Here is a 24,864-nt window from a genome sequence, read left to right on the forward strand (position 1 = left end):
TGAGGACATGAGAATCAGGTTGCAGACAGTGAATGCAGCTCTGCAAATGAGCTGGGGAAAAAAGGGGATTTCTACTTAGCAAGCATGGCAGCACTGCACAGGAAAGGAATAGCCAGTGCTGCACATGGATATAAGGGAACCCATGGTGGGCAGTCTAAACTGCCCCAGCAGAGTCCATCAGTAACAGGGGAAGCCACTAGTTCAGGTACAAGGCCAGAATCAAGGGTTAAATGTTTTAAATGTAACCAGTGGGGCCATGTAGCATATAGGTGTCCACGGAGGCAAAGTGTGGTGGGGAGCCACCAACTGTGAATAATAGAAAGCCAGTGGTAATTTGTCTGGAGACAACAGGGTTACCAAACTATGACCAGTGTTTGTATCCTATCTTGGTGCATGGAAAACAGGCCACTGCCAAATGAGTTTCAGCCTCTGATATAACTATTGTGAAGCCTGCAGTGGTTAAAAAGGAGCAGTACTTTCTTAGGCAGTCCATTCCAGTCAGAGCTTTAGGAAGGATTCAGTTCCAAATGCCTTTAGCCAGAATTCACCTTGACTGGGAGGGTGGAAAAGGGAGCAAGCAAGTAGGCGTGTTTGAGAATATTCCTGCAGATGTCTTGATTGGGAATGATTTTGATGATGCAGTACCTTGTGTGCATGCAGTGACACGCAGTCAGGCATGGAGACAGACATGTGGGTCTGGTAGCCTGGCGGAGACTGAGGCAAACTGCACCCCTGAAGCCAGGACTGGTGATGTGGCTTATTCAGGGAGGGAGATTTCCTGTAGCATTGAGCCTGAAGATGAGCCCCAGGTGCTGGTAGATACTGATGTTCCCTTAGACAGAGTGACTCAAGGGCAGAGGTGAGTGGTAGTTTTCCAGCTGACAGTGAGGCACTGCTGTCAGGGGATACCAGACATTCTGTGGAAGGGGAGCTGGGAGGAGTCACAAAGGTAAAGCTGAGACAGGCTCAGCTCTCAGAAATTACACTAAAGAGTCTTGAGGGAGGTAGCTAGGGAGGCACCTGATTCTCAAGGAAAAGGGGAGTCTGTATACTGGAACAAAGAGTTACTGCATAAAGAGTGGACCCCTGAAGGAGGGCTAGATGGTGAGGTAATACAGCAGTTGGTAGTGCCTAGACCCTACCATCTGGCACTTCTAGCCATAGCCCATGACATTCCCTTTGCAGGTGATATGGGCATAAAGCATACCAAGAGACGTATTATGCAGAACTTTGTTTGGCTTGGACTTGCAAGGGATGTAACAGGGTACTGCAGAACTTGTGAGCAATGCCAAAAAGTAGACAAGGCAGGAGACAAGGTCAAAGCTCCTTTGATGCCTTTGCTTATGATTGAGGACCCATTTCATAGGGTAGCTATGGATATTGTGGGGCATCTGAGTACCCCAAGTTCCATAGGGAAGAATTATATACTAGTGGTAGTAGATTATGCTATTAGATACCCTGATGTGGTGGCTCTGTCCTCCACTTGAGGCCAGAAAGGTGGCACATGCTTTGTTAGAGATTTTCAGCAGGGTAGGTTTCCTGAGAAAAATACTGACTGACAGAGGTGCCAATTTCATGTCACACCTGCTGGCTTGTCTGTGGGAATGCTGTGGGGTGAAACACCTAAAAATCACCCCCTGCCATCCCAAGACTAATGGTCTTGTGCAGATGTTAAACTCTGCACTAAAAACCACGCTATGGGGATTTGAAGACCAGTTTAAGAGAGTGGGACAAATATTTGCCCCATCTGCTATTTGCTTAAAGAGAGGTACCCCAGGAATCCACAGATTGTTCACCCTTTGAGTTGCTGTATGGGCATAGGGTGAGAGGACCTCTAGATTTGATTCATGATGAGTGGGAGAATGAGCGTGAATCTCCAGAGTCTGTTGTGGCATAGGTCCTAAACCTCAAGATAAGGCTTAGGGAGCTTATGTGCTTGGCTCATGAGAACCTGGCAGAGAGCATGCTGTGGGACAGCAGGTGATGGTACTCATTCCTGTCAGACACAATAGGCTGCAGGCAGCTTGAGAGGGACCATTCAAAGTGGTAAGGAAGGTCAGTGGTGTCACCTACATGGTAGAACTGCCAGGCAGAAGGCAGGGGCACAAACTGTACCATGTTACCATGATGAAACCTTATCATGACAAGGAGACCCTTGTGCTTAGTACTTGCAATAGGAGGCAGGAGGAGTCTGAGGGGGATCTATGGCTACAGGTAACCAGCCAGCAAAATCCCAAGTTCCTGTGGTGGAGCCTAGGTTTGCAGACATATGATATGACAGTGCAGCACCATAGTGGGATCAGCAATGCCAAAGCATCTGGGCTCTTAAGACAGGGAATAGGGTAACATATTCAAGATAGGCTTTTTTTCTCTCAAGCCATGTTTCTCTCAAAGGTCACTTGAAAAACTAGCTTGAGTCTTTGGGGGTGATGATATGAGCTAGTGCCAGCATAGCTAGCTGGAGTTTTGTAAAGAATGATATACTTTGAATATCAAACTGATGTGTACAAGATACTTGTGTTACAAATGTATTGGAACTGTGTGGCATTTGAATACCAAACTGACTTGTACAGATCCTTATGTTACAACTGTATTAGAACTGTATTGCATTTGAATATCAAAGTGTATTTTTAAACCTGCTAGTGTTGAAAAATGTTATCAACAGTGGGTTCTGCTGGACAGAGAAGGAAAATACATGCAAGACTGTATGTACATATGTTAGAAAAGGACCATGGAAGAGCAGAGGTTAACCAGCTAGATTACTTTAACTCATTACATCCAAGTGACGCTTCCAGGTGCATGTGCAGTTAACTCTCACTGACGCCTGTAGGTATCAAATATTGCTTGTTCATATTTGCATCAATAATTCCAAAACCATGCAATGTACAAGGTTTTAAAATATTTCATCTTAAATCTTACACAATGGTAAACTCAACTGCATTAATATTTGACTTCTGTCTAGTGCAGGTAAATGGATATTAACTGTTGTTTTTATGACGTTACTTTATATAGATATCATTTTCACAGTTTTCCAAATATTTCAACAAACAAATAACACAGGCATAACTCCTTAGACTCATATGAAAGCTCTCAGCTAGATGAATAAAATGCTCCTGACAGTATGTGTGTAACTTGAGTGGTTGCTGAGATATTAAGCTGTTTACAAAATATTACAAATGTAATTGTTATTATGTTTGCTGTGACTTATAAAATTCTGTTTATGACCTAAAACCTAAAGAATACTTCCAATATAAAAATAGTTTCTGGTGAAGGTTTTGCCATTTATACTTCTTTCATAACCCCTATGGTTCCAGGGATGTGAACATTTGTTTGAAATATGAGGACATAATTTGATTCTGTCAAAAGGCTTAGGCTCCACCCATTGGAATTTAATGTGCAAACTTCCTGACCTCCATTGGAGTGAATGAGTTAAGAAAAATAAGGGAAATGTAAATGAGATTTATTTGGTGACACTGTGTGGGCCACTCCAGGAGGCCTAGCTGTCTTGGTCAACTACTACCATTTGTATTAGTAATAATATTATACAGTATAATTGGACACCCTTTGTTAAGAGCCTTAGAGTAGCTGATTGTGGAGTGTCTGGTGGCAGTGATAATTACCTTATACTCTGGGCAGAAGGGGGCACAACAGGTAAATCTGTGCCAACATTTCCCCTGGTGTGTGTGTGTGTGTGTGTGTGTGTGTGTGTGTGTGTGTGTGTGTGTGCAAAAATCAAATATCTCAGAGTGTGTGTGTGTGTGTGTGTGTGTGTGTGTGTGTGTGTGTGTGTGTGTGTGTGTGTGCGTATGTGCGATTGCACATGTGTGTGTGTGTGTGTGTGTGTGTGTGTGTGTGTGTGTGTGTGTGTGTGTGTGTGTGTCTGTGTGTGTGTGTGTGTGTGTGAGCTACTTGGGGCAGAGACACGAAGCACTGGGTTCACAGAGAGGGTGTTGGAGAACTTGGCTTGGACACTTGGCTGAGGACATAACCCTACAACTGTACCAGTGGGGAGTCTTACTGGGGACCTGGAGGGAGACAGATATAGACAAATCCAGACCCTGGAATGAGTGTGTTCCCTGTGTCCTCTTAAGATAAATTCTACTTGGTGCAGAGAGCTGCGTCTGAAAATACTGAGTGAATCCGTTTGTATTCCAAGTGAATGTCCCTCTCCAGTGTCAGTGGTGAGGATTGAGGATTGAGACTCCTTGATTACTGGTCCAGTGTGGGGTCATCACACATGCCTTGAATCTTTAGTTCTCAGTCTTGTGTTTTTACAGTGTGGAATGATACATCTCATAATGTGGAACAAATAGTCAAAGTATGAAACACTTATAAACAACTTCATTTAGGATGCTCACAAGCATGGTTAAAAACTGAAATTATATAATTATAAAAAGTTCTTTATGTAAGTTAATATTATTTAGTAGTATTTACTATGGTTACTTAAATAAACCCTTTCTAATAAATGTGTGATAACCTCCTTCAATGTGCAACATGATTGACTATGGAATTTTTAAGACTAAATAAGAATTATTATGAAGCTGTAAAGAATTATTATGAACCTCTTCATAATGAAGCTGACTTGATAGGTATGCCCCATGGTGCTGTGATGGAACAACTACATACCTATTCTAGTTTTTATCACAGAAATAGGCTAATCCATGAGTTTGCATTTTAAAATATAAGTCCACACTTGACAGTTTAGTAGTTATAATTCATATGTCATCATTTTACCTTATGACCTTTTTTCTTTAAAAAAATACCTTTATTGAATTATCACTTGAGACATAGGCAAATTTACATTCATGTAAAAGTAATGAAACTATATTTAACAAAAGAAATATTATACTTCACATATATTGCTGCATGTCATACAACCTAAGCAACATTACATAAATTATTAAATTCCTGCCTTTTTTTAACAAGAAACATCTTTATTAAATCATCACTTACTACATAGACAATCATATATTTATATAAATGAAACCAAACCACACCAACACAATTGTAGTTATACAAGCATTTCATATCACAGACCACACTGACATACTCCCAGTTGCAAACATTATACATCACTTATAATCTACCCAATATTTTTCAGTCATATATTATGTAGCTTATTTAAGTCCTGCTGCCTTTTAAACCTCATTCTTCCCTTGTATGTATTGTGCCTACAATTCCCATTTTTCCTATGTAGTTTGCTCTTACCCTTTTCCAGAGATCTCAGTTCCAGTTGTTTTATCTCTGTTACTATATTCACTTTTTCTGTTATAGTTGGTTTAGATTTTGATTTCCATTTTCTAGTAATTGCTTTTTTGGCAGCCACCAATTTTAGACACAGCAAGGCCTTCTTACCATGTCTAGACAATTCCAATTCTGTATCATACCTCTTAAAAATCTCCCTAGAAAGACCAATCTGCCCATCCAGCATCTCCAACAGTACATTCCACAGGGAATCCTTACAGCCCACCAATCCCCCACACTCCCAGAAAAATTATTCTCAGTTACCTATTTCTTGCCCCTCACACCTCCAAAATTTGCTGTCTGCCAGAGGAAAATTTCTCTGGAGTCTACTTGGGGTATAGAAGTATCTATGTAAACATTTCCAGACAAAAATCCTAAATCTTCTAGATTTTGTTCCATATTTGGGAGACATACATATATTCTCCCATTGTTTCTTTGTGAATTGCTTATCCAGTCTCTCTTCCCAATCCTTTCTAACCTCTTATAGTTATTATGCAATATTTTGTATGCTGTACTAATTATTCCTTTTTAATGGCAGCTTCTGTTCTAGGTTCTACTAAAAACTCTACCAGTGCTGGTCTTTCATTTAGGACCCCCCCCCCCATTTCTTTCTCTTTGCCTATACTCTGATATCAATCTCTAATAGGGAAGGCAGTCTCTAACCTGCAGTCCAAATAAATTATTGGCATCTTCCCATTCTACCATCTTTCCCTCTCTAGTTATTTGCTCCCAATATCTTGGTTCCTTTGCCAGTTTTCTCCAATAAATTCCAGCTCCCTATTGTCTATATCCCTAATTGCAGTCATCCCTATCAGCAGAATCTCCTTTCTCCAAACCCGCATTGGCTTAGCTCTTAGAATACTTTCTGCTACTTTATGGATATAATATTCTGTATGATTATTGTTATTCTCCTTAGGCCTGCATCCAAAATCCCAGTCTCTCCTTGTTTCTTGAGCTTCTTCCTGTTTCATCATCAGCCCTGTCCACTTTGAATTATAGTTTTCTGCTTGTGCTGTGTATAGGAGTCTTAACTGTGTAGCTCTGAAATACTCCTTCAGATTGGGTAATCCCAATCCGCCCTGTTCTACTGGAAGAATCAGTTTATCCCACTTGACTCTTTTCATCTACACAAGTTCTCTTCTGGTTGATAAAATATGCCTGACCTGTGTATAAGACTAAATGGGCTAAAACATTTTAACTGCTTGTAGCTTACTCTCCATATCCATATAACAAAGCTTCCATGTTCTCAGTTTTTGTATTATCTTTTGTTTAGTCTCTTCCCATATATCTCTAGCTGCAACACTAGAATTGTTTTTAATACATACTCCTAAATACTTCATTTTGTCATGTCCCCATAAATATGAATATTCCTGAACCAATTTGTGTGTGGCTACATAATTTACCACTATTGCCTTTGTTTAGTTTCATTAATTCTGTATCCCAAAAAGATCTGAAACTATCTTAACATGTTCCACAACACTGTAATTTCTTTTTCTGATTTGTCAGGTATAAAACAATATCATCTGCAAATAAAGCCAGCTTTTCTTGAGTACCATACTAATTATACCATTGAATTTCTGAGTCCCTTATTTTATTTGCCAATGGTTCTAAATATAGCACAAATAATAAAGAGGAAAGAGGACACCCCTGGCTGGTTCCTCTGCTCAAGCAAAAATTAACTGAGAGAACCCCAACCCACTTTAATTTTCACCTCTAATCCCTCATATATCCCCCTAATCAAACATATTTTTTTCAGGAAATGCAAATGCTTCCCTTGCCCTGCTCATAAAGTCCCAGTTTACTCTGTTAAATGGTGTCTCTGTGTCAGGACCCGCCAACAACAATGTTATTTTCTTACATTCTGCTTCCCTCTGGATCATCAATGTTCTGTTAATTTTGTCAATGTTTTCCTCCCCTCCACAAAACCACATTGATCCATAACTATCAGTTTTGGCATTACTTTTGCTATTCTTTTAGCCACTATAGAAATTAACACTTTATAATAATGGTTTAGTATTGAAAGGGGCCTACATGAAGCTAGGTCTGATGGATCTTTACCCTCTTTAGGTATTACAGCTATCACTGCTTTCTTCCAGGATGTTGGCACTTCTCCCAGATCTTTATCAATTTTTTCCTCCTAGCTTCTAAATTTCCACAGGAATACCATCTATTCTGGTGGACTTTCCTGTAGATTGGTTATATATTACAATTTTTATCTCATCTCCTCCTTTCCTAACTGTTAGTAAATGAGCCTCCTCTACCCCTAACCTTGGTATATTTAATTCTTCCATAAACTTTTCCATTTGTATCTTTTCTTGATTTTCATATTTCTCTACTTTATAGAGACTCTCATAGAATTTCTGAAATATTTCTAATACCTCTACAGGATCTCTTTTTACCTTCCTAGTTTTATGCTGCCTAAGTTTGGCGACAGCCCTTTCTACATTTTTGCCAAGTTTTTGTGCTCTGGTGTTATAAAAAAAAGTTGCTTAACAGCAATCTTTCTAAACCCGTGCATATTATCTAGGTAATACCTTATTTTCTGTCTAAAGTTCTACAGTTGATCTTCTACTTGTTTTGTGAGATTTACCCTATTCTGGAATACTAACATTTGTCAGTCCCTCAAAATAATTCTTGTTACTTCTTAACCACAGCTCCCTTTCTTTTATTTCCATGCTATTTTTCAACTCCACCTTAATTTTATCCCACTCCCTAGCTATATTTTCAGAAGAAATTTCTATCCTCTCTAACAGTTCCTAAATATTCTCCACTACCCATTCCTTAAATTCCTCTCTTTTCAACAGATAGGTAGGAAAGTGCCATGTCTCATTTTTGTTTCATTACTATGTGCTTTTATTTTAGCTATTATTGGCGCATGATCTGAAATAGTTATTGGGTGAGTATCAAGACCTTCAATTAAATGCATATGTTCCTGTGAAATATAAATTCTGTCTAGCCTAGCCAAGTATTTATATCTTGGGCAATAATATGGAAATTCACTCCAAACTTCTATCACTGAATTCACATCTTCCATGCCAAATATTTTCATAAATTTCTTCAAAAATCTACCCTCCTTTTTTATATTTTCCCTTCTTGGCCCTCTACTCACATCTTCACTGCTGCAAATCAAATTCCAGTCCCCACCTATAAGTAACATTCCTTGCTGAAAACTGATTATTTCTCCCAGAATTTTCTTAAGCTCCATTATAGCAGTCTTAGGTGGAATGTAAATACATGCCAGTGGAATCTTTCTCCCTTGCCAGTAGTCCATTGGCACTACAAATCTGCCATTATTGTCTTTTTTAACTTCTTCTATCGCTGTTGGAGCTCCTCATGCAATTAATATAAGTACCCCTCTATTCCTTTATCCCAAGTATTCTGCTGAGTATCCATCCTGAAAACTTTTTCTTCATCAAATTCACATGTTCATTTCCTTCTAAGTGTCTCTCCTGTAGCATAACTATTTGCACTCTACCTTTTTAAATATAGTTCACTACTCCTTCTTTTTGTATTTATCAGTGAGGCCATTTATATTTAAAGACATTACAGAAAGCATCATTGTATTAAAAAGTTATTATTCCCACCTTTTATATACAACACCATTTTGTTAAATATCTGGCTCCAGCTTTTGTGTTACATGCATCCACAGTTTGGCAGGTTGAACATTTATACATCTGTTTTTTGTCATATCCATTTGAGCATATTTGACATCTTATTAAACTTTTTGTTTCACTGAAAGCCCCAAAAGAAAAAAGAAACACATCCACAATACTCCCCTAGAACCTATTAACTTAATATTAACACACAAAACTATGTGCACCTTAAAATATTGAAATATTACCCCCCAATAGGAACAAACATCCCAAATTGACAGCCACACTCATAGACTTGAGTTAATCTAAAAGAAAAGTTATCCATGCTAGGATACATGGTGCAACCTGTATTTCTACTAAGTGTTGATTGGTTTTGTCTTATCTTTATAGTTCTCCCAGCTGGAAAACCCCACAAATGTTTTCACGGAACATTAACTATCTTTGGAAAGCCCCTTAATGCTTTCAGAGAATATTATCCACCTTGGGAAAACTCCTGGATACCATTAAAAAACATTATCCCCCAGGAAATTTCTCTTTTCTTTTTTTTTCCTCAGCTAATCACTTCCCACCAGACTCTATCCAGTTTTTCTTTATCAGATTGCCACCAGGGAGACATGAGAACCAGGCAGCCAGTTTCTCTTTATCAGATTGTTTCCATGGAAACATGAAGACTAGCTGCAGAATTGTTACTGAGCATACATATTTGCTAGAAAAAAGCCTCATAATATTCAATGTTCTTTTTCATTTACTTGATCTCACTTAAAACTTGTTACTAAATCAATCTAAGATCTTTAATCCAGTCGTTCCCCATGCAAAAATGAGAAAAAAAACATTCATTTTTTTCTTTTATCATGTTTTTTAACCAGAATTTTTTTTTTATCATTGCAGTGCCTACATTTCTTAAAATTGAACAAGAAGAAAGAGAGAGGAAGACAGAAAGAAAAGAAAGAGAACAGTAGCATCTGTTTACTATCCCCATTACACTTAAAAATAACTGAAAAAACATTATAACATATAAAAAAAACCACATGCCACAAAACTAGTACCATTTAAGAAAAAAAAATCTCTACTTACAGTTAACATTTTCCCTCCTCTTCCCCTTCCCAAGGCACTTTTCCGAACATTAATGACATGAACTAGGGCATATGCTTTACAGTCCCCCACAAGTCCAACAAATTCTGAAAAAGTCCAATATTTCCAGAATTTCTTATTCTGTCATATTTCTCAAATATAATTATTGCATTTTAATCTCACATTACATTTCTGGTTTTATTACTGTTCATCTCCGAAATCCTGTCTCTGTTTCATTTCCAACATGCTCTCTATTCTTCTAGTCAACACTCATGCTCCCTTCCTTCTCTCCAACCTTTTCCATTGAAAGAATACATTGAAGACAGCTGGGTATGACATTTTTTTCTTGAGGTAATGATACATTTAAAGTAGTTTATAGAGAGATATGACATCTCTTTCTGGGCTACAAAAGCAAAGGAAAAAAATAATTACCCTTGCTTTGTTGTTCAATCATCATACCAATAGTCCCTAAAATATTTGAAATCATGTTAAAATAATGAGAGATGTCATGTTGTCTATAAATGGCCATTCATTTCCACTGAGCTAGTTTTCTATGCCTTCTTGCACATTGCTAGGCAGTTTAACACAGACAGATTAATGCTCTAAGATGCTGTTAGGCTTCATTCTATAGTTATGGGTTTAATTCCTTCAGTTTCCATTTGTCTTTTGGGTGATTTAGAGAAAGTGTCTCAAACAGAGAGCTACCACAGTGTACTTAAAATTAAACACTTCTCTCTGGTAGGTTTACACAACAAACTGTATAAGTTCTTACTTCATTTCAAAATCAGTCTTATCTTGCTGATTAGATATTCATTATTCAGGACTTTTTTGTTGCTGTTTTTTTACATAAGATAACACCTCCATGAAATGCATATCTGATATTGCATAAAAAAAGGCAGCAGTCCTTTATACATGTCAGGTCAACTTGTCATATTTGCAGAAGTAAACTGAAACAATAACGCAATGTTTCTGGAGGAAAAACAGTTAAACTGAAACCCATGATTGTTTTATTTTATACCGAGAAAATGTAGCAATATTGTTTTACAAATGTGCTGCAATGCTTGTAGTCATATCTTGGTAAGAGAGTGGCAAGAAAGATTCTTTGTAAATATAATAGACTGTTCAGTGTCTAGCATTATTAAGCAGCACAAATATTTTTTTTCTTTACAATACTTCCAATTTAATTTGCATCTTCATGTTATTTTCTCTCTTTCTACATTTTCTCATCCATCTTCCTTTTTTCAGTCATATTCTCTGAAGAATTCATTTGCTTCTGCTTATTTCATTGTGTTATTATTCACAGTACTTCTTCCTTTTATTACTTTCATCATATTTGTATTTTTCCTTCATTTTTCTAACAACAAAATTTGACAAAATCCTCTTTATTTTCACTTGTCATTTTATGTGAGTCTCATTTATTTTCTACTTCATCCTCTAAATCTCAGTTGAAATTTCCATACATTTTTATTATGCTCTTTTTTTATTTTAATCCATTCTTTCCAAAATATGGCTGTATGGATGCATGTTCTCACTCAGGGATACATTTTCTTACTCAAGTTTCTCCTTCAACACTAGCCACCCCTTTCCATCTGTCTTATAAATGCCTTAATTTCTGAGTGATTTTGCCATATCCATTCAAAAACTCATACTTCCTTTTATCATAAATTATGTCCATGTCTAGTTTGAAAATACACCTGAATGTTACTCTTTTTTTCTTCCTTCCAAATATACTTTAATAAACAAGTTCTGTGGTCAGAGAAACACTTTTTATAATATCATGGTTCACATACAACTTGTAAGAGGAACCATTTAGTACTTTCACACAACAACTTTGTTACCAACTGCACTGGTTGTAAGTTGCCTCAAGTTATGATTTTAAGATCTTTGTACTTACCTATACTAATCCAACAATAATTCATTAGCCCTACATTAAGAACCTGCTGGTAGGTATCTTATTAACTATCTACAAACCTTTACTGTGAAGACCGTTTTGCTTCTAATGATTTCAGGGCTTTACTTCGAGCACTTAAGATGAAATTACCTTTCCTGTTTTGCAACCTTAAACCGGAATTCAGTCAGTGTTTGATCCATTGGTGGAAAAATGTAAAAGGTCTTTATGCTTTATTTTAGATGGCATCTTTTCCTTCAACCCATTTTAAATGCATATTTTCATTTAATAAAAATACAACACCAGATGAGCGCTTTCGTCTTAAGAAACAAGACTTCATCAGATAAAATACATCAACAAGTCACATGCTAATATACTACCTAGTTGATTACATGATTAACGGCAATTGTTGGCCCTTTACCTAACATGTTATACATGTTAAAAGAACAGTCATTTTAAAATTCAACAAAAACATTTACATAAAATGAAGTGTACCCAAGGACACTTTCTAAAAAACTCTGCCTGGTTAAATGCCCTCATACAAAGGCTGCTTTTCCTTTCAAAACAGGTTTTACAGACAAATATTCATTCAAACCAGGAAGGGAATTGGCATTCAATCTAAGTTGCCATTTTAATTCCTTATTAACCAGCGTTGTTTTCCAGTCACCTCCCCTAGGATTCTTTCTCACAATTTCCACAATACCAAACTAAAACCCCTTAAAGTCAACACATAGTGTGGAATGTTTAAACAAAGCACTTGCCTCTTTTTTAGTTTTAATATCATAGAGGTGTTCATACATTCTATCCTTTGATGTTCTTTCCATCTTACCAATATAGAATGCTGGACACCCCCCACATTTAGCCAAATACACCAGTTGATCAGAACCACAGTTGCCATTTACAAATTGGATCTTACTACCCAGTTATTTTCTAGAATAACATAGTCCATCCTAATAATAAACGAGCACTGCTTCCATCCACATTCCACAGGGAACTGTTCCCTTCCCACCTCTTTTACATATACTGGTGTCATTTTCCAAAATTTCTTTGAAATTCCTACCAGTTTTGAAAGACAGTATGCGCCCTTCCACAACTATCTCAAACACATCCCTGTTAACCTTAAAAATACTCCAGTTGTCCTTCAAAACTTGACAAATGAATTTGGTATAACAGTTGTACTCCAGTACTAAAGCTTTTCTATATTTCTCATCTTTCCTTACTTTCCTTGAGTCCTCTCCCAACCCATTGCCCAAAAGGGGGGATATTTACTACAGCTCATCAATAATCTCAGTAATCTGTTTGACTGGATATCCTCTACGAAGAAAAAATGTTCTATCCTTCCCAGGGATTCCTTGGCTCTCCTGGTTGAGCTTATGGAATTGGTCCTGGACAATAATTACATTCATTTTCAAGTTGAGTTCTATGAGCAGGTTACAGGAGTAACTATGGAGGCCGCATGTGCCCCTATATACGCAAATCTGGTTATGTTGGATGGGAACTTGAACACATCCTTAATGGTCCCTTCTCAAAATTTTTACACCTCTATGTCAGATTTTTGGATGACATATTTGTGTTATGGGAAGGGGATGAGGTAGACATTATGAGGTTTATGGAATACCTAAACGGGTGGAATTTTTTAAGTTTATCCACAACTGGGGTAGGAATAGTATTAGTTACTTAGATGTTACCATTACTCAAACCCATGGAGGTTTCAAGTCCAACATTTATAGGAAGGACACATGGTTTAACAGTAACCTACACTATTTCAGTTGTCATCCCCATTTCCAGAAGAAGAATTTGGTGAAGGGGCAAGCAATTAGGATTGCAAGAATGACATCAGACAGGATGGAACTTAGGGATGAGTTGGTCAAATTAAAGGACATGCTTCTAAGCAGAGGATATCCAGTCAAACAGGTTACTGAGATCATTGATAAGGTGTACTCTGGGTGGGGTACTAAATATCCCCCCTTTTGGGCATTGGGTTGGCAATGGACTGAAGCAAAGTAAGGGAATATGACAAATATGGAAAAGCTTTAGTAGTGGAGTACAACTATTATGCTAAATTCATTTGTCAAGTTTTGAAGGACAGCTGGAGGATTTTTAAGGTTAACAGGGATGTGTTTGAGATGGATGGGGAAGGGCCCATACTGTCTTTCAAAACTGGTAGGAATTTCAAAGAAATTTTGGAAAATGACACCGGTGTATGTAAAAGAGATGGGAAGGGAATAGTTTCCTGTGGAGTATGCAAGCAGTGCCCATTTATTATTAGGATGGACTATGTTATTCTAGAAAATGGATTGGGGTAGTAAGATCCAATTTGTAAATGGCAACTGTGGTTCCAATTGACTGGTGTAGTTGGCTAAATGTGGTTGATGTCCAGCATTCTATATTGGTAAGACAGAGAGAACATTAAAGGATAGAATGTATGAATACCTCTATGATATTAAAACTAAAAAAGAGACAAGTGTTTTGTTTAAATATTCCACACTCTGTGTTGACTTTAAGGGTTTTCAGTTTGGTATTGTGGAAATTGTGAGAAACAATCCTAGGGGAGGTGACTGGAAAACAACACTGGTTAATAAGGAATTAAAATGGCAACTTAGATATGCCAATTCCCTTCCTGGTTTGAATGAATATTTCTCTGTAAAACCTGTTTTGAAAGGAAAAGCAGCCTTTGTGTGAGGGCTTTTAACAGGGCAGGGTTTTTTAGAAAGTGTCCTTGGGTACACTTCATTTTATGCAAATGTATTTGTTACATTTTAAAATGACTGTTCTTTTAACATGTGTAATTTGTTAGGTAAAGGATCAACAATTGTGTGTTAATCATGTAATCAACTAGGTAGTATAAAAGCATATGACCTGTTGAAGTATTTTATCTGATGAAGTCTTGTTTCTTGAGATGAAAGTGCTCATCTGGTGTTGTATTTTTATTAAATTTGTGGAACCTATCTGCTGTGGTTGGACCATTATTTATATTTTGGTCATTCCTAACCTTTTTTTACCATGTTTTTTGCATATTTTCCTTTGTCAGTTTTGCTGAGCTATCTATTTATTTATTTAACATTTATTAAATGGGAAAGTCCAACTTGGAACAAAGCCAATTTTCAGTGGAGGTCTGGGGAGAAACACTCCAGATGCCTGTCCTTGTAACATGGGAGGAAACCGGAGCACCTGGAGGAAACCCACATGAACACAGGGAGGACATGCTGACTCCACAAAGAAGGCACTCTAGTCAAGAATTGAACCAAAGAACCTCTTGCTGCAAGGCAACAACACTACTGCTGCACCACTGTGCCATCCAATCATATTAGCTTAGCTTTGATTTTGCTGGTGTTTTCCTGTATTTACTGATTATGTAAGTCATTGACAGTTAGGCTTGTTATCCACATCATGTTAAATCTTAATGTTATTTTCATTTGTGGTTAGTTTTTACTATAACAAGCTTAGATTTAGGCTTGACTATATGCTTGATTTGATTTGTTTACTTCCTGCACATTTTGTTCCCTTATTCCTAAAATATATTTCTTTGTCGTTTTCAAATTATCATCTCCAAAATATTATTCTTCACTTGACTACATTATGTATTTGCTCCTGCCAACATTTATTTTCCTCATTTAGCACCTTTATTTTACTTTTCCCTACTGCACAATTAAAAATATAATTCTCAATCAACCCACATGTACTTTTAAATAAGGTATGACCCCGGAAAAATAAGATAAAAACTCCTTCTGTTCATGATTTACTTATGGTGCATATGTATTACATAATGCTAATTTTTCTTTTCCTTTCAAAACACCAGCATACAAACTTCTTCTTGGCAATATTAACTATTTCAAACAAAAAACAAAAAGAAAAAAAAAAACACTGCTTGTGCATTTTCCTTACCATATCACCTCTGAACAGTTTCCATTACCAAACATATGAATTTTCCTCCACATCACTGCCGTCTATGTTCTGTGTTTTTCTTCAATATTATAAATTGAAAAAAAAATCTGATTGTATTTTTATTTATTTTACAACTGAATGTGTCTTTCATTCTGATATCATCACAAATAGCCATCCTTTGTTTGCTGCTTTTGCTTCCTCTTTCTTTCTTTTTCTTTTAATAAATGTTTGTCTTATCTTTGTCTTCTTTTCTGCCATCCCATCCCCTTCTATTTCCTGATTCATCATTCCTTTGGAGTGCTGTATATCTGTTCCTCTCTTGTACCTATTTTGTTTGATTTTTTATTCCACTCCCTTTTCTGATTTCATCAGCTACAACAAATTCTCTCTTATCACCTTTACTTAAATTCGCTACTCTCTGTTCTTCTCTTTTCTCCCAGATTGCTTACATATTGCTTTTCTCTAATACCAATTACTTTTAATCCAGTACTTTTTTGTTGATAATGTTCTTTTGACTCATATTTTGTAAGAACTCTGTTTCAACTTGGTGTACTCCCTAAATTCCCACCACACAGTGCAAGCATCAAAATGGATTTCCACAATAAACAGGCCATAAAACCACTTGGACTCACCCATAATTAAACAAGTAAATAAGTAAGCAAGAAGTGATTTCTAATTTTGGATTTTTCTAATATACCCATATATCTATGTTCTACTCTTATAACTGAGTAGCTATCTGTATATATATATATATATATATATATATATATATATATATATATAAACATTTACAGTGTTATGCATCTTTACGTGAAGTCTTGAATTATTTAATTATAGACACTTTAGTTCACTAGATGTAGCTTTGTCATAAAGATGCTATTTTGCAGTGTTTCTGAGGTTTTCTGGCTTGGAATAAGGGGATAGAGTGAATTTTTTTCTTTGTCTTACTTTTCTATTTTCTCCAAGTATGGGCGAAAATTGAACATACAATAATTAGAAATGAGGATGTAGATGTAATTCTCCCCACACTGAGGTGTACATGGGGTGTAGCCCACTTGCAAAAATAATGTTTAATGATTTTTTTCATTTTTTTTATTGCAGTGCTTTACAGCTGCTTTATTTTTAATTTTAAATATTATATATATATATATATATATATATATATATATATATATATATATACTTATATATATATATATAGAGAGAGAGATACAGATTCAGAAAAGTTACCACAAGATCTACATGAGGTGTACATCTTGTGGTAATATTCAGATACAACCCTAATATGATGCTTTAGCACAAAAATGTAACTGCAGTGAGCTGTCTTTATGGCTGTGCTAACTGCTAATGAGGCATTCTGGGTAGAGGCATATGTTATTTACTACGTACTTTCTCTGAGAACTGCCTGTGGTAAAGCATTTATGCATCTGAGCAGCTGCATAATTTAACACAGACACTCTTGGCCACTTGTGATAAAGGAAATGGCCAAAGGCTCATGTTCACCCATCACAGTACAGGTAAGTGCTGGGGAGTTTAGTGGAAGGGTAGTGTTGGCGGGGCTGGGTGCATGTGTATGTATGTGTCTGGCTACATGTGTGAGCTAATGTGTTAGTGTGTGTCTGCCGGGGTGGTTATTGAGCGATGTAAGTTAGGCAACTGTGTGTGTGTGTGTGTGTGTGTGTGTGTGGAGGGGGTGGGGGCTGTTATACTTGCACATTTCCCTAGACTAACAATAAAATCCTGCTACATAGGATTGGGGGATAGTAGACATCATGGATTACTTTTTCATATTATGCCTTAATGGCAGTTAGAATGGGGGGAAACACTAGATACCAGGGACAACATTGTCCTGTGGTACCTTAATGGCACTTATGAATGGGGAAACACTAACTAACAGGAAGAACTCTTTATGTTTTGTACCTAAATGGGACTTAAATAAGGCATGGGTTAAGAGCTAAAGATAAAACATTGTACCTTAAGGACACTTAGCATTTGGGGGAACACTAGACACCAGGGAGTACTTTTTCATATCATGCATTAATGGCACTTAGGGCCAGGGGGAACACTAGCCGCCATGGAGTGCTTTCTTTAAATCATGCCTTAATGGCACTTAACAAAGAAGTGGTTCGGGGGACATTAGACATCAGGGAAAAGTTAAAACATGTCTTAATGAGACTTTGGGTAGGGGGAAAACCAGAGTCCAGGGATGTCCTCTTGTTATAACTTAGTGGCACTTATAAAAAAAAGAATGGCAACAAGGGTTAGAGATACAGTATGCCTAAAAGGTACTAAAGAAGATTCAAATCTGTACCCTCCTGCTGAGGAAATTAGTGCAGTGTGCCACAAATAGACACCAGAAAAGATGTTAAATTTTATCTAAATCTGTAAAAACTGTGTAATGTGAAAGGGGAAGAAGATGGGTTCAAACCCAGGACCCTTTATACAAACAACATGAACATTATTCCACTATGCTAAAAACATCTGTTACTGCTAGCAGGGTTTATTTACATAATAAAAAGTATGAGGCTCTAATTTCTGGCATGATCCAATACTCACAAAAGTCCTTCTGCCATGAGGGACAGTGGGGGAAAGCTTCAACAAGAAGCACGAAGATACTCTATATGAAACCAGGGAGACTATTTATTTAAATCATTATTGGGACTCATTTAAAATGTTAATAGAGCAACAGCTCTAGCACTAATGTAGTCTGCAATACCAACAAGAGGGAAACTGTGATGTCTGGCATTATTAGCTAACTGTAAGGATCTGTGATTTATGAGGGGAGTTATGTGGTGTGCATGTGTGCATATGTATAAGAGTGTGTATGTGTTTGAATGTGTGGAAAATGAATTGGAAGAAAAAAGACAGAAAATCCACCCAAGGATGGCCAATCAACGAAATCCACAAGTGTTCCAATTAAAATGTAGTCCTTTAATACGAATAAAACTTCGACTTGAAAATAAAATGAAAAATAAAAAAGCTCAAAACTGTCCCTTGAAGATATCCGATAAGCGCTTTCGACTGTTATCTTCCTCAGATCGTATAAGACACTAGGGACTTCCATTTCCTTTTATATATGAAATTCTATACTGTTTGACCAATCACCATTGATGAATACTTGACAACATCCAATCCTATCTTGTTATCTCAAGATTAATTTGCATGTAATCAACTCTATGCTTCTGTTTCCCGCCTTTATTGAGTATGTAAATTAGATGTTCCATTTCTTCATTTTGATTGGATGTATATTGTGATATTGATGATAATGTGAGCAGAGTGAGTATTACTCTTCCATCTTCCTTTAATTCTCAAGACCAATAACAGGTGGCGCTGTTCTAAATGATGTAGTATCCAAAGTAAATAGAAGCATTCATAAACACTCCAAATATTAAATCTTCGAAGAAGTTTGTGAATATTTCAAATGTCAATATATAAAAAACTGTACAAGGTATGAAACTAGAGTGACAAGCAGGAGACAGAATGAAGTGGCGGGGTTCATTTGAACCAACAAAGTGCACATTTAATGTTAACATTCTCATTGAGGCCAACATAAACAAAAATGCTTAATATTAATCCAGTGTCTGTGTCATTTTTTAATTGCTGTAGAGTTCTATAGTAAGTTTATCACAGTGGAAGTTGTTTTATAGTTTAATTTCTTCCTGATCATGGTTTTATTATAATATATAGATATAGATATACATATAGATATAGATGGATCTCCCTTCAAAAGCTTGAAGTTTCAAAACTTCAAACTTTAAATGGCTTGAGACCATAAGATCGAAGTTTTGAAGCTTTGAACATTTTGAATGGAGATCGCCATAAAGCATGAAAAGAGATATTTAACATTTTCCTCACTGTGGTGTGATTTTGGATTTGGTATATTTAATCAGCAGGGGCTGTGGCGAGTGCAGGTGGAAAAAAATGTGTTTTTATTTCGTTTTCAAAGTTTCAAAACTTCAGTCTTCTGGTCTCAGCCGTTTGAAGTTTTGAAACTTGGAGCTTTAGAAGTAGATCCAGATATAGATATATGAGTATATAATGAATGATCACTGATTAAATTTATTGAACTTAAGAACATTGAACAATCTTATTGGCAAAAACATTCACCATCAGTGAAAATAATCTGAAAAACATTGCAGCTGTAAGCAAATCAGTTACATTTGCGATCACTAAAACATAACACAAAACATGACAGATTTGCACCACACACCTCCAATCTGGAAATTCAATAAACTAACTACAGTTTTGCACAAACGGAAATAAATGAGGCTGCATATCTCACGGAGCAGAAGTAAATGTCCATCAGCAGCCTACTGAAACAATGAGTGCTCATGTAAAAGAATAGTCTTCATTGCTTTTCCTTGTTAACTTGGACATTTGGTTTTGACCATCAAATTCTTGTCAACTTTTCATGTTGGAGGAACAGTTAGCATGAAAGAAACTTGACCTGAATTTGGTCTTGACTCGTAGATACTGAATTATGTGCAGTAGCTGTGGAAAGGGAATCTGCTGCTGTCTGTAGTAATCAGATAACATTTGGCAGTTTTGTGGATTTGGCTGATTGACATTGCTTTCTGAATATTTTATTTACTAACTTATTATGTTTGTTAACCAGGTAAGTGAGCTAGTCCTGGGACTCTTTTCAGTCATGACCCAAGTGCAGAACATAAAACTGAACTATAACAATCAATGAATTTGTAGTATGTTTCATTTGAGGTTCTACATTAATTATAATGCATAGATACAGAGACTTTACAGTAGGTATATTAATAACAACATGGACATACAACAAATATAATGAATTCACAGTACTTGATATTAGAGATTATAATGTAACTGTAAAGTGGACATCCAACATTAGAGTGAAAACTCAGATTGGATGCAATTGAGAAGCTATACCCAAAACTTCTTAAAAAGCAAGTCTATGTAGCAAGTAACTAAAAAAAGAAAGAGTAAAAACTCTATAGTCTTCATGTTAGTATAGGTGGTATTTTGGATATAACTGTTAGCGCGGCTGAAGTGTAGTAGTTCTCATACTATGTAGGTGTGGGCTAGGTCTCTAACAAAGCAAAATACGAAGGAAAAATGGGGGGGTGTAGTAATTACATGTACAGAATTGCTCTTCATTTCTACTCCAGTGGTGAAGGGGTGACATAGATGCTTGGTTTAATTAGCACCTTGGCAGTAGTAGGTTATTGGTAACTACTGCTTACACCTTGTCCGAGTGTCAGCTGCATTTGTAGGAGTCTTTAAGTTACTTGTCATGTTATTCCCAAGAATGTTATAAGACTTGAATGGAGGGTTTGGAGAGTTGCCCTTGGAGCTATCTGGAGGTGTTATACACTAGTGGGGATTTCCATGATCATCGTACTGTGTAATTTGGTACAGTGTTGAAATGTCCAACTACATCTAAGTACACCAGTATTCTTAAGGCTGCCCTCCTAATTCTCTAGAACTTTTGCTCTTTGCTTTGTGTGGTCTCCTACCTGTGTAATTGAAGTGCTGATGCCAACTTTTGTCAATATTTTAACCAGCTATACAGCCTGGATCTTGGACTTATAGTGCAACTTACATTTCTGCTTTGGAGCTTGTCTAATGTTTCACAAATGCTGCTTTTATCCTATTTGGCTATTTGGAAGTAATGATGATATCTGAATCTCTATTGCTACATAGACAGGGCATGTTTTCCTAGCTGATCACATTTCATGTACACGATGGTAACACTTGTTTGCCTGGTCCATACCTATGTCATATCTTTTTATTTCATTTTTCATTAGTGTTGCTGCCTTATTTTGATGATCTGGATATTTGTGACAAAATTGATTTGCCATCTAGTCAGCTCAGTTTTGTTGACTGAAATGAAAATGACTTGATTATATAGCCTCTGTCTGCTTTGGTACAGTTACTGTCTGGGATGTAGAAATGAAGGTTTGATTGCAGGGTTTTCTGTCAAAAAGTTTTGTCTTCTGATTGTGATTTGACAAACTGAGCACTGTTTTGCTGATAATATAGACAATATGGAGGTTTCTGTCTAGGAGACAATCTGGGATACATTGCTTATTTTTATGGGCAATCTGGTGATGACAGCGCAGTTGGATTGATCTTGATATTTGATTTTCAGTTTGACAACTTCTCTTGGTACAGAGCACTTTACTTGGAGAGACGTGCCTTGTTTCTATACTTACTGTCACTACATTGCAGTATTTCTCCATTCTGTCCTACACCTTTTACTGCTGTGCAGAATGGATCTGCCTAACCTTAAAGGCATCTGTCATCTGCTTTTGACTTTTACTTCCAGTTGCAGTCTGACAGGTTGAACACCTTTGTCAATATTGTACTTTTTGTCTCTCTGCCTCCGAGGGTTTTTCATCTGTTATAGATGATGGGTATATTACAGCAGACTGCGTACTTTTTGTTATTATGACTTGTATTTTATTAAACTGTTAATATGTCAATGCTGACAAGTCTCTGTAGTTATATGTCCACAAATGGTAACTGTTTTCATCCACCTAGTTGCTTGACAGATAGTTTTATTGTTGCTTGCTTTTGATAATAACATGATTTCTGAACTAGTGAACAAAAAGAGTCTGAGAGGAACTTTTTATGACTTTGTCTCTCCATAGTTATGACTTTAAGATCTGTGAATGACAATTGAATGCATAGAAGTTGCATTCTGTTTTAACCTTAGTGCTTAACACATCTTGGCTCAAAAATGCACTTTTTCAGTTTTTAGGTAATCAATACTTCCAGTTCATACTTCTTCACTTTATTATTATTATTAAAATATATAGTTTTATAATTTATTTTCCCCATTTTTACTGCTATTTAAATTTTTACTTCTTTCATTTTTTTATTGTACGCACTTCTTTGTATTGATTATACAGTGCATTTAGCTAAATTAGCATTTTAAGAACCCTGATTGATTAGTTGATTTTTGTTTCTTTTGACACTGGTGGTAACTGTTATGAGTTATATGGAAGGCTTGTTTTCCTGCTCAGCAGACAGAGGGCTGTTGTTTATTTCACAAAGGAAGGTGCTAACTAATATTTCATCTGCTTCCCTAAACAGTCATTTCTTTTAATAACATCACACTTCTTTGTATTATTTAAGCAATATTTTAATGTATTTTTCTGGACGATTCCTTATCACATACTGCTTTTGGCAGATCAGCATTCACTTTCCTGTACTGCACAAGAAAGCACTTTGGCATAGTGACTGTAACATTACTTTCTGTTTGGACTAACTCCAGTTACCATTCCTCTCCTTTCGCCCTTGACTGGATTAATTACATTTCCAGTGATTGATTTTAGACACTGATGGGGTTTCAAGGCTTGGCAAATTCAAAAAAGTCTAAGGAAATACTGACAGCTGGATATACTTAATCTGAAGTGCAGTTTTCATTTTGTTTTCTTCTCACTGGCTGTGGATTATACCAGTGCAATGAAGATAAGTACTGTACTCTAACATAAGTCTGAGCCATATAGACATGTTCCTTGTTTTGAAAGACTCTTTTATCATTACTAGGGCTGTGTCTGTATAACCCAGCCACTGGGGGATGCACAAGCCAGTGCATTTCTTTGTGCCGGTCCCAAGCCCAGATAAATGGGGAGGATTGAGTCAGGAAGGGCATCCGGTGTAAAATTTTGCCAAATACTACATACCGACAACAGTACAGATATACATATCGGATCGGTCGAGACCCGGGTTAACAATGATCACCACCAGTACTGTTGGCCAACAGGGTGCTGGCAGAAATTGGGCTACTGTTGGCCAAAAGAGGAGACGAGGGGGAAGGCATGCCCGAAGGCAGGTAAAGGCTAGGACTGTGGTAGTGAGTGTCGGAACTTTGAATGTTGGCAGTATGACTGGTATAGGGAGAGAGCTAGCTGATATGATGGACAGAAGGAAGGTTGGTATATTGCATGTGCAAGAGACCAGATGGAAGGGGAGCAAGGCTAGGTGTATCGGAGGCGGGTTCAAATTGTTTTATCATGGTGTGGATGGGAAGAGAAATGGCGTAGGAGTTATCCTAAAGGAACAGTATGCTAAGAGTGTTTTGGAGGTGAATATAGTGTCAGATAGAGTGGTGTTTATGAAGTTGGAAATTGATGGTGTAATGATGAATGTTGTTAGTGCATATGCTCCACAAGTTGGGTGTGCGATGGATGAGAAAGAAAAATTTTGGAGTGAGTTGGATGAAGTGATGATGACTGTACCCAAGGGTGAGAGAGTGGTGATTGGAGCAGATTTCAATGGGCATGTTGGTGAAGGGAACAGAAGGGATGAGGAAGTGATGGGTAAGTATGGTGTTAAGCAAAGGAATGCAGAACGTCAGATGGTAGTGGATTTTCCGAAAAGGATAGACATGGCTGTGGTGAATACGTATTTTAACAAGAGGGAGGAGCACAGGGTGACATACAAGAGTGGAGAAAGATGCACACAGGTGAATTATATCTTATGTAGACGGGCCAGTCAGAAGGAGATTGGAGACTGTAAAGTGGTGGCTGGGGAAAGTGCAGTTAGGCAGCATAGGATGGTGGTTTGTAGGATGACATTGGTGATCAAGAAGAGGAGGAGGAGTGTGAGGGCAGCACCAACGATCAAATGGTGGAAATTGAAAAAGGGTAATTGTGAGGTGGCGTTCAGGGAAGAGTAAAGACAGGCACTGGGTGGCAGTGAAGAGTTACCAAATAGCTGGGTAACTACAGCAGAGCTAGTAAGGGAGACGGCTAGAAAGATGCTTGGTGTGACATCTGGAAAAAGGAAGGAGAACAAGGAGACCTGGTGGTGGAATGAGGAAGTACAGAAGAGTATACAGAGAATGAAGTTGGTGAAGAAGTGAGATTGTCAGAGAGATGAAGAAAGTAGACAAGAGTATAAGGAGATGAGGTGCATGGCAAAGAGAGATGTGGTGAAGGCTAAGGATAAGGCGTATGAAGAGTTGTATGAAAGGCTGGACACTAAGGAGGGAGAAAAGAACCTGTACCGATTGGCTAGACAGAGGTATTGAGCTAGTAAAGATTTGCAGCAGGTAAGAGTGATAAAGGATAATGAAGGAAAAGTACTCACAAGCGAGGAGAGTGTGTTGAGCAGATGGAAGGAGTACTTTGAGGGGCTGATGAATGAAGAGAATGAGAGAGAGAGAGAGAAGGTTGGATGATGTGGTGATAGTGAATCATGAAG

Source organism: Protopterus annectens, chromosome 5.part1, assembly GCF_019279795.1.
Source record: "Protopterus annectens isolate FY-2018-M chromosome 5.part1, PAN1.0, whole genome shotgun sequence".
Classification (NCBI taxonomy): Eukaryota; Metazoa; Chordata; order Ceratodontiformes; family Protopteridae; genus Protopterus; species Protopterus annectens.